Raw genomic sequence first — 11,114 nt, 5'->3', positions numbered from 1 at the left:
GTCTTTGAACAAAGATAAAAGTAAGCTTCAGTCATAAAATATAAGCCTTATCTGTGTAAATGAACACAAATGCTTTTTTACAAGGAGGTTTTTTTGTTGCGGGGAGGAGATCAGCCAATGAAAAAAGAAAAACCCTGGCCTTTCAATAACCTCTGGCTGTAAATAATAAAAAAGCATCTTTCATGAATTTATAGGCTGTTAGCTAAGCCATATAACAAAAATAAAGGAAGTATAGAAAACATACGTTGAGGTTGATTGAAAATATAACAGAGAAAACAATGAAAATATAAAAAAGCAATCTTATAAATGTCAAGCAAATAAATATACTGCAATATTTTGAACAGAATAAACATTACACCAAAAAGAATAGCTATTTTGTAGCCTAATGAGCCTTCTGTGTGCCAGAGATGATGTATATGGTGTGGAGAGGTTTCAAGTATGCCCTGAAAGTGTCCAAACTGAACATGGTATTGACATTAGAGATCAGGGCATGAATCAAATGTATGTATGCATAAAATGTATAAAATAGAGAGGCAGTGATGCCTCTTGGAGAAAGCACTCTACTGGAACTCAGGAAACGGTCTCCCTTTCAACCCTGACACTGCCATCCTAGCAGAGCTCTAGAGAGTCATTGTCCTTCTTCACATTTCAATTTTCTTATCTGTCAAAAGGAGAATGATCTCGAACTCCTTTGAAAAGTGCTTTGAGATCCACTCAGGAGAAGTGAGGGATAAGAACTAGTTATAAAAAGTGTTAAAAAAAACAAACAGATGTCATTGTCAGAAGGTAGGATAATGTGGCTTTTCTTCTGAAACAACAATTGCTTATTTGTAAAACAAGGACCACAAACCCAACGGCGAGTACTACAAAATTCAAACACTTGTTATCAAACTAGAGGCACACTTGCAGGCAACTGCAGGAGACTGGGCTCAGTGCCCCAGCTGATCCCTTCTGGTCGCCTGTTCTTACATCCCTTTGCAAGAAGGCCAGAATCCTTGGTATAATTTAGACCTAGGACCTTAAAACACGTCAAACAGTCAGAGAGGATATGTGTTAAGTAAATTCAACACATAACTGACTAGACATCAAATGTTTTCTAAAATGTAATATAATTATCTTACTTTTTTTCTTCTATTTATTTGCTTTACATATAAAAATTTCTAATAGAGACAAAGTAGATGAACGATATATATTGGATAAAGTATATATGGTATTATACCACACTAGATAAACCTCACTGCTGTCAATCATAATTTAAGAACCCATATCAGAAAATTAAAGTCATTTTAAAAAATTCCATGAAGAGCCTCTTCAATTCAAGGAATCTTTGTTGCCTAAGCAATCTGACCACAAGGGATTGCAAACAGTTCAGATCAAGCTATTTTGAATGGGATTGTGATCAAATATATAAGTATTTGTTGTTGGATGAAAGCAGCATACTCCAGTCAGCCCCCGCCCCCCGCCCCTTAACTCTGCCCAGCACCCAAAAGGTTCAGAGGAAGGCAAACAAAAGTCTAACTCCTCCAGTAGCTAGAAATTGTCTAATTTTCAATTTAATTTCCATTGCCATTCAATCTTACGCTGGTGCTGTTTTCAGCCTGAAAAGCTCTTCCTCTCTAATATTCTTACTATGAAACCTGCCATAAAGAAAATGAAGAACAAGTGCTCTCCCTTGTCATAGAGCCAAGATATGAAGCACTGGGTTTAAACTGCAGCAAGGCAGACTTAAATTGCATTTCAGAAAACAACTTCCTAGCTGTAAGAACAGTAGGACAATGGACCAAGCTGCCCAGGGAAGTTGAAGAATCTCCTTCAGTGAGATTATTCAAGAAGAGGCATTATAATCACTTGTATGGGTTGCTTTAGGACCCTGTATTAGTAAAGAGGGCTGGGTTAGATGACCCCATAAGTCCCTCCCAACCTTATCATTCAATGAAGTGTAGGATCTTTAGGAAGAGATGAACTTAATCTTATAAGATCACAAGGCCTAATTATCTTCTAGACTGGCAGTTATGCAACTTGCATAGAAACCGATCCTACTAACCTTATTACCAGGTATCTTGGCTTTTTCTGATAAAAAAAATCCCCAATTTTCAGATTTAGAATAGTAACACAAAATCCATATTTTTTATGATTAAAAGGAAACACACTAATATAGAGATATAATATATAGCTATATATTAGATTAAAGTGAAACACCACAATACACACACACACATAGATGTATATATCTATCTATCTATATCTAGATATAGATATATAGTGGATTTTAATCATAGAATAATGTGGATTTGGGGTTACTTTTTAAATCCGAAAATTGGGGATTTTTTAAAATCAGAGACAACCAGGATCCATGCTAATTACTGAAGCATGTGGAATAATCAAACACTCATACAGGTGTACATGGAAATTTTGGGTGACAGTGAGACATGTTATCTCCTATTGGTGATGACTAAGCAAATGAATCAAATGACTCCATATTATTGCACTGAGCAGGCCCCCAACCGTGGAGAAGCAAGTAAAGACTTTATACAAAATCCCATTCTAAGTTCAAAAGAGACTTTTCTTTCACTGGCTGAAAGTGAGCATGGGCAAAACACAGAGGATTCCAAATGCCTCACCACAGGGAGGCCCAAGGAAGGGGATTTGTGGACGTATGTTGCAGATTGGAGCTCAGGCTGCAGACAGATGTCAGATTTGAAGCTTTTCAAACACCTTTGAAGTGCTTCAAAGGGTGAGCCATAGAGACACGCTCTAAAACAAGTAGTTGTTGCAATGGCGGGGCTTCACTTCTTTTAATGTGCACAGACTACAGAGCATGACAGGGGACCCATCGCTGTCCAGTATCCTACACACTGCTCTGTGGGGTGATGGGCAGGGGCAAGAGGGAGCCTTCTGCCAATGAACAATGTTTTCCCATTCTGCTTCTGCTTTCTCAGGGTGGCTTTCTCCCTCTCCCTGCTCCCACCAGAGGTGGGAGACTGGAGATCCCAGGACTCTGTGAGAGCCAAGAGATCCTGAACACCCGCAACTTTCTCTGAAGCCAGGAGACTCCTGAAAACCTCCATGGGAGTAATCTCTCAGTTTTGGAGGGGGAGTGAAAGGTCTCTGGTGGGGGGAGTGCTCCAGAAGAGCAGAGGCAGAGTGGTGGGAGAGCACTCATAATATTGTCCCTGCTTCCTCCCCCTGCCATCAGTGGGGAGTGAAACTACAGCCCCAGGGAGGCAGAGACTGCAGTGCTGCACTCACAGTCCGCTCCACTTCCTATGTCCCTGTCGGCTTGTCTGGAACAGTGCATTTTTAACATTTCCAAACCTGTCACACTTGGAAACGATTTAAATGTTACATCTGTTTGTACTCTCTGTTAGCAAGTTCTCAGACGACGACTTACATAATTTACACTATTTAATGCCCTAGATGTGGTACAGGAAGATACTGGAATTTTCAAGACAAAGTTGCAGTAAGCCATGTTACTCCTGCTTTTCTCAATGGATAACGAAAAGGGACAACTCAGCATGATAAAACATTTCACATCTTTGCCAGAAGCATCACCTTTGTAAGCAGGCAGAACCAGGCCAAAGTGCCCAGCAGCAAATGCGTAAAATGCTGTTGTTCCACACGTCGGTCCCTGAGGTATAAACATCTGGATAATAGAGACTCTGGACAGACCCATCATTGCCTGGCCAGATGAGAGTGCCCCCTGCCTGGTATCGAATAAAGCCTTGTTGCTAGCGAGCACCTATTAGCTCTGTCTTTCAAAGTCTTATCTAGGGAGACTGCTGTGAAATCTGGAAAGAAAATAGGAATACAGCTGTCATAACAGCCTGAGTGGATCACCTGAATGAACTCTCTATCTCAGAAAACCAGTCACTGTAACTGTGAAGCTGAGCTGGGGAGCCCAACTTCATGCCAGCTGAAACTGATAAGCAGCAAGTGATGACTTGGTTATGTTAAGCTAAATGCTTCTCAGAAAATACATACCAGAGTTAAAACACTGCAAATGATTAGACTGCCTGAGGTTTATTTTATGTATCTGAGGTTTACTTTATTTTTGTCAAATGAGGACACTAACTGGAGAAACTCATTATACAAAATAAGCCTAACACTACTTGTAACAGAACAACTACTTGTATATCAAAAGTTATTTGGATTTCAAAGAATTCAGCTGTAAAATAATAAGTATAATAAAATGGTGGTCACAAGAAGTGATAGCTTCTTAAGTAAAAAAGCAAGGAGCTCTGAACTGACCTATAAGCTAAAGATTTTATTATAATTTGAACCCTGGTTGAAGTGGCATAACAGCTTCTAGTTAAATTCCAGAGGAAAAACCATGGATTTAAAATAATCATCTGCATGTTATGTGCTGGGTTTAATGTGTAATAGTTGTATGTATGAGTGGCAATGCTCAGCTACGACTATCACCTATGTAAGGTAATTCTGAACTGAATTGACATTCTTGGATAATTAAGTAGCCTGGCTAAAGGGCTAAAAGCTACTACAGAATTGTTTGTTTGAACTGTCTTGAATAGTCTCGCTATCCCATGTTATAAATACATTTATCTGGGGAGGAAAAAAGGATCCAAAAATCCCATACTGATATGAAAATCACCTGTGTGGACTAGTAGACCATAGATGAAAGTTTATTTTAACCTTTAACAGAAACATAATGCGATACTGAATTAAAATGCCTTATCTATTATGTCTTGAAAATGGTAACATCCCACAGAGCTCAATTTTTGACATTGTAAACACTTAGCTAAGAGTCTGGACATGTGAAGAAATAAATATGCTGGGTGAGGTGGGGATGTGAATTCACAGTATGATGCCTACTCTGCTGGAACTGCCCATGGTCTTCCCTCCCCCCTCCTCCCCACTACCCCTCACTTCTCAGGTAACTTACACCACAATGAAAGTGGGGTAAGCTAGTTCACACTTATCAGAGGATAAGTGTGGTTAAGTATCTGGAGCAATGATACTCAACCAGGGGGCTGTGGCACCCTGGGGTGCTTTGAGAGCCTTTCAAGTATGCCCCAAGGTGCCACAGAAAGTTATCACAGGATTCACAAGGTGCAACAGGATTCACAAGATAAAACCAGAGTTTTCAAATAGGATTCCATAAGGTTAAAACCATTCTAACCTGTTGTAGTCTTTCTGCGTTCTTTGCAACAGATGACTTGCCCTATTGTTTTTCTCTCATCAGAAAACTGAGTGAAAACTGAGAGCTGACATTTTCCGAGGGGTGCCTCAAGCTTATTGTGTGGTGCCTCAAACCTAAAAATGACTGGGGTCCACCGAGCTGGAGAAACCTCTTAAGTTTCAAAAGTTTTCATGCAACTGAAAAAATCTGTTTTATACAAACCTTTGTGTATTTAATATTACCTGTTATAGCAATTCTAGCTTACCATTTAGGAGAAGAGGGAAGAGAGAACCAGAAAAACATACTAAATGTTGAGTTGTGTTGTACAATATTTTGCCAACAGATAGGTGCTAAGTCTCATTTCTTCAGTTAAGACTGCTGCTGAATCGCTAATGTCAGATTCAGCTCTTGTAGATACTATTGTTAATCCACAGTAACTCCACTGAAATCCACTAATATTTCTGCAACATTTCTTTGTTATTTTTAAATGACATCCAATTCCTGTAAAATTAATTTATTTGTGTTACTGTGGCAACTGCTAGCCTATAATTAGGTATTATCAAAATAAGAGAATTGACTTTTATTGAAATGCCAGGAGACCAAATGTTTTCAATGGATGCTGGCACATTGTATATACATTGACAAAGAATAGCACATTATAATTTTTAATATCAGTATAACTTCTAATTCTATTCCTAGAATGTATTAAATACGTTGGGCTGGTGAGCTTTTGAATGTTTTTACTTGCTTTGGGAAATGGAGGTCATTTTTTGTGACTATACATTAGTAGTGCAGTGTGGCTTTTCCTACTTGTACCTCAGGACCTAACTAAAGAAAATTATTTGTTCAATAATGCCAACTTTGAATTTATAGGTTCCCAGGTTACACCACTAGTTGCCAGAGGCATTCATAAACTCTCCTTCCTAGCACAACAAACTATCAATATATCCCCAATCATGAGCGTACACTGAAAGCAATGGCTCTTTATTTCCCTCTGGCTTCAGAATTCTGTTGATGGCCACAGAGGATCTGGATGAGAAAAGAGCAGCAATAGTTATTGAGTTCTGACAGATTGCCTCAGAAGTTTTACCCTCTTGATATACAGCATAATAAAATTTCTCTAGCAGGAGTCTGACTAAGGAGGAAATATGGCTAAAAAACAAAAACCACACTCATGTTTGGATGGAGTGGTATCAGGACTTACAAAGCAATTGTCTAACTAGGAGCCAAATTTGAAATTCCTCCCCTTTAGGTCTGTAGGACTGTGGCACCCAAAATATTTCTGGTGATATTCTTAAGTATTTATATGAAACCTTATCAGAGACAGTAGTAATACTCTGAATGCAAGTTTTACCTTGTGACAAAAGGTTGCCTGATATAACTGTCCAAAACATTTTGACAATATTCTGAATGACAGCCTGGTAAGATTATGAATGACAGCCAGCATGGCTTCATCACAGGCAGGTCTTGACTTAACAACCTCATCTCCTCCTATGCCCAGGTAACTCGCCACTTGGACAAGAGACAGCAGGTTGACATTGTATACCTTGGCTTCCAAAAGGTCTTTGATGTAGTATCCCACAATATCCTCATGAGAAAATGGGAAGATTGTGGGCTTAACTCCAAGACAGTCAGGTGGGTGAGAAACTGGCTGTAGGATAGAACCCAGAGAGTCGTAGTGGATGGATCTGTCTCATCCTGGCAAGAAGCGGGCAGTGGTGTCCCATGGGGTCAATGCTCCATCCAGTACTTTTCAACATCTTTATTAACAATTTGGATGGGGGAGGTGAAGAGCTCACTGGTCAAGTTCATGGATGACTCCAAGTTATGGGGGAGCATTGTCATGCTTGAAGATAGGCTTCAGCTACAGGTGGATTGAAGTTCTTCAGATATACCCACAAACAGAACTTCTCTGTCTAGTCAAACTGCATATATTGAAAGCATCTAAATCAGGATTAATAACCAGACATTTACACACACATATAACATCCTCTCCAACTATTTTCAAATTCCCAGGAGTTAAGAATTCCCAAAGCTACAGGGTAAAATACTTCCTAGGTATATTAGATGTGGACCAGTAGGGGGTGCTCCTGCATTGATCCACCCACCTCACTTCTCCTGACTACCTTCCAGGCTCTGAGTGCCTCCCTAGGGGTGCCTCACGTCTGGCCAACTCCCTTCCTGGAGCTCACCTGCAAGCCTGGGGGTAATACCACCACCACCCATCGTCTGCACTGATCTTGGCCCTGTGCCCCCTGAGAAACACAGAACTAGTAGTCTTTGAGGGGTACTCAACCCACTGCAAGAACTTGGGGTGCTTCCCTCAGTTTGAAGCACAAATAGTGGTCTCCCTTAGTAAGTCAAGCCAAAGGGACCCCAAGGTATAATGTAGACCCTGTCCCAATAAGTCTCCTATGCTAGGTACAGAGGAGAACTTTATTGGTTACAAGGACTAGGTTTGGAATAGGGTACAGGGTAGAGCAATATCAGAGAACTACCCCAGAGCAAGCAGTGGCATGGTAGCCTTTGATCATGCATCTGAGTTACTGCAAGCTATATATCTAATTAGATTTCAAGTAGCTTACTCACATGTATCATCCAGAGGCAGGTGGAGATACCCTCTGGAGGCAAGCAGTTTACTGAACATGGGTTTTAAGACAGAGAGTGAGTTTCAAATGGTCCAGCTTCTCTGAGAGTTCTCATCATGGCTGCTGCCCCACCTCCTGGGCAGTCCTTAACTTATATAGACCTTATGACCTCATTCACCTGATCCAATGAAGGTCAGCAGCTGTTGGCTGCCAGCCAACCAATTTGACATGCATCACTGGTTGCTGGGTAGAATGGCAGGATCTCTAGTCCCCTCTCAGTCATGATGACATTGCTTAGAACAATAGGGAGTTTAAACCCCCACCCAGGTGTGTGAGGCCAGTCACATAGGCAGAACGAGCAGGTTTCCCCATTCCTTAGGAAAGTATCTAGCTCAGGTTACAACTCAGGTTTACCTGAACCAAATTGTTAGATTGGTCATCTTCCTGTTAGTAGTTTGGGGAGAGGCAGAGATGGCATTCTTCCTCATGCATGAGGCTAAAAAGGAAAGGCTAACCCTATTCTCTATTAATACAGTTGGATCCCTATCCTCTTCACTTTACCCATAACCCATACAGGCTCTGGAAATAACGAAGCAGACATATTTTTAGGAACAGCTGTCAGCAGCAGGCTCTGTCCCCTGCTTTGAACTGGTGCTGAAGAAGGTGGTTATCTACTAGCTCTAGTAGGATAAAAACTGTTTAAAGAGTGTGATTATAGCAACTAGTTTGCATATCCATACCTTGGGCACCACAGACATTCATAACTCCCTCCCTTCACCGCAAACTGCAGAGCTAGGGACAGACATTCAAAAAGCCTTAGCCTGAATTGATGCAATCTTGGCAGGTTAGTCTAACCTGGCTAGGTTGAACCAGTTTGCAACTGCACAGACATTCCCTCTGGACTGAGGAAATGTTAGCACATGCCTACGGTAGCTTAGGCTAGAAGCTGAGGGGCACTAAAGCAGCCTTCCCTTCCCTTCCATACTGCTGAGCTGAGGTGGGTGTGGCCAGGCCCCAGCAGGATGCTCTGATTAGGGCGGGGTGTAAACCCTCACCCTGCCTGCACCATCCCAGGCTTTTCCCCACTTGCTGCTCAAGAGGCAGGAGTGTTGTCAGCCTCCAGGCCCTGGCTAGCACCCTGAGGCAAAGGGGTTGTGTGCAGTGCGTGCATATGTTGATGATACTGAGCTTTTTAATCTCCCTCTCCCTGCTTCTTCAGTGTTTATAAGCCCATCAAGAAAACAAAAGCCTCACTCATTAGTCAAGCTCTTCTTAAACAGCTTTTTCCAAGGAAGCAATGGAGTGACATTACCAGCTGACCTGCTGATTAGCTCCATATAGCCCTAAGCAGACACTGTTCTGTCTGCCTGTCACAGTGATATTAGAGAGACACACACACAGACACCTCTCAGTATTAGCTAGCATAACACATGCCTAGGGTCTGTGGGGCTGGGGGTCAATGTTGTGGGAGGGAGGAAGGGAGAGAGGGAGAGAGGGAGGGAGGGATCCCTGCTTGAGCAGCGAGCAGCAAGGGGGATGGGGGGCAGGTGGCACAGCACAGCCCAGGGCTGCAAAGCATCTGGGATGCTGGGGGATTTAGGTTAACTTAAACCAGGAAGGGGTCTGGGACAGGCATCGCATAAACTAGTTTGACCCAAATCAGTTAAGTCTGATGCTACTTTCAACCAGGTTTATCTTAAACCAGTTTCAGACATTTTGAAACTGGTTTACGTGCACTGAGCTTCTGGTCTGTTACAGGTTTAAACCAGTTTCTGATCACTTAAACCAGTTTATGTGTAATGTCTGTCCCTAGCCTCAGTGCCAAACTTTACACTGATAAAAACGCTGTAGATCAGTGGGGCCCAACCTCTTGGACCCTTAGGCCAGATGAATGGTATGCGGTCGATCTGTGAGCCAGATCCAGTCCATGGGCCCAATATGGTTCCATATGCCATATCATGCCCACCATCCTGGCCCCAGCTCTGACCCCATGTATGCCAGTTTGGGCCTGCTGCCCTAGCCTTGGCCCTGAGCATGCCAGAATGGACCCACCACCCCAGCCCCCAGTTCTGCACATGCTGATTCAAGCCCCTTCCCCTGCTCTGACCCTGCTTGCTGCCCCACCCTCAGCACCTCACACACTAAACTAGGCCTATCACCCCAACCCAGGCCCAGCACACGACCAATCAAGCCCACTGCCCCAGCCCTGTCTTCGTATGCCAGCTAGATCCCCCCCACATCATCCAGTCCATGGAAATTTGGCAGTGGGGGAAGAGTAGCAGTGGTAATTGTTACCCCACACTGCCAAATTTCTGGACTCTTAGGGAACCCTGCAGGCTGGATCACACAGAACTATGGGCCAGATGTGACCTGCAGGCTAAGGGTTGAGCCTCCCTCCTGTAGGTGCCCTAGTTGTTCTGCTGCACATATACACAGCCAGCAAAGCCCTGATAGTAGGAGCCAAGCAACTCTGTATGTTACACTTAAACCCTGTCAGAAATCACAAATGAGGTGGCAGAATGGGACCCAACCTGGCAGTCATGCTCAAACCATGCCTGACCTCGTGCAAAGCAGGGCCTGAAGAGGAACTACCTTTTACCCAATTTATCAATCACTAGAAAAAAATTCAGAACGTGAGAAACCCAGGATCAGATCCCTCCTGCCCCTAAGAGGATTTGAATATTCACCACTCATGCTCTAGGAGGGTGCACAGCCAGGTCAGACTCACTTTCTTCTCTTCCTGTTGAAGTGATTACATTCTATATAAGAGAGCAAAAATATTCACTGAGCCAGAGGGAGCAAGACACTTGCAGTCTTTAGGGATCAGGCCATTCACTTTCAAGTGGGGAAGAACTGAGTTCCACTAAGTATTCACTGGAGCGGGGATTGGAACTAACATTGTTTTCCATTTTGAGAGGTGGGGATGGGGCAGGCAATGTGTTAGGCATGCATAGCTTCTTTAGTCTAACAAAGCGAAGGTTGAAAGGGTATATGGCTGTTCTGCATAAATGCACCATGGAGGGAACAGAACTATTGAAGCTAAAGAACAACTGTGTATACATTTCTCATGAAGGAGGGTTGCTAACAGTTAGAGGAATGAGGTTCTGGAGCAGCCTTCCAAATAGGAGAAGAAAAGCCTAGTTAGATTTAAGAAGCAGCTTGATCTGTTGGTGAAAGGGGTTGTATAACTTGGTTGATCCAAGAGGGCTTTTCTAGTACTAAGAAAAATAACACAGAAGGAACAAAGTGGTGGATGCTGGTATAGTCCTTCAAAAAAGCCAAGAAACTGAAGAGGGACTTGTAGAGAAACTCGAAACAACAAGTTTTTTGAGCAAAAGAGGACCTGATGATTGGAGGGACCAGCAAAAACTAAAAGGAATCTGGGTTTG

Source organism: Crocodylus porosus, unplaced genomic scaffold (genome assembly GCF_001723895.1).
Source record: "Crocodylus porosus isolate Cpor-Errol unplaced genomic scaffold, CroPor_comp1, whole genome shotgun sequence".
NCBI lineage: Eukaryota > Metazoa > Chordata > Crocodylia > Crocodylidae > Crocodylus > Crocodylus porosus.
Note: the sequence above shows the minus strand (reverse complement) of the source record.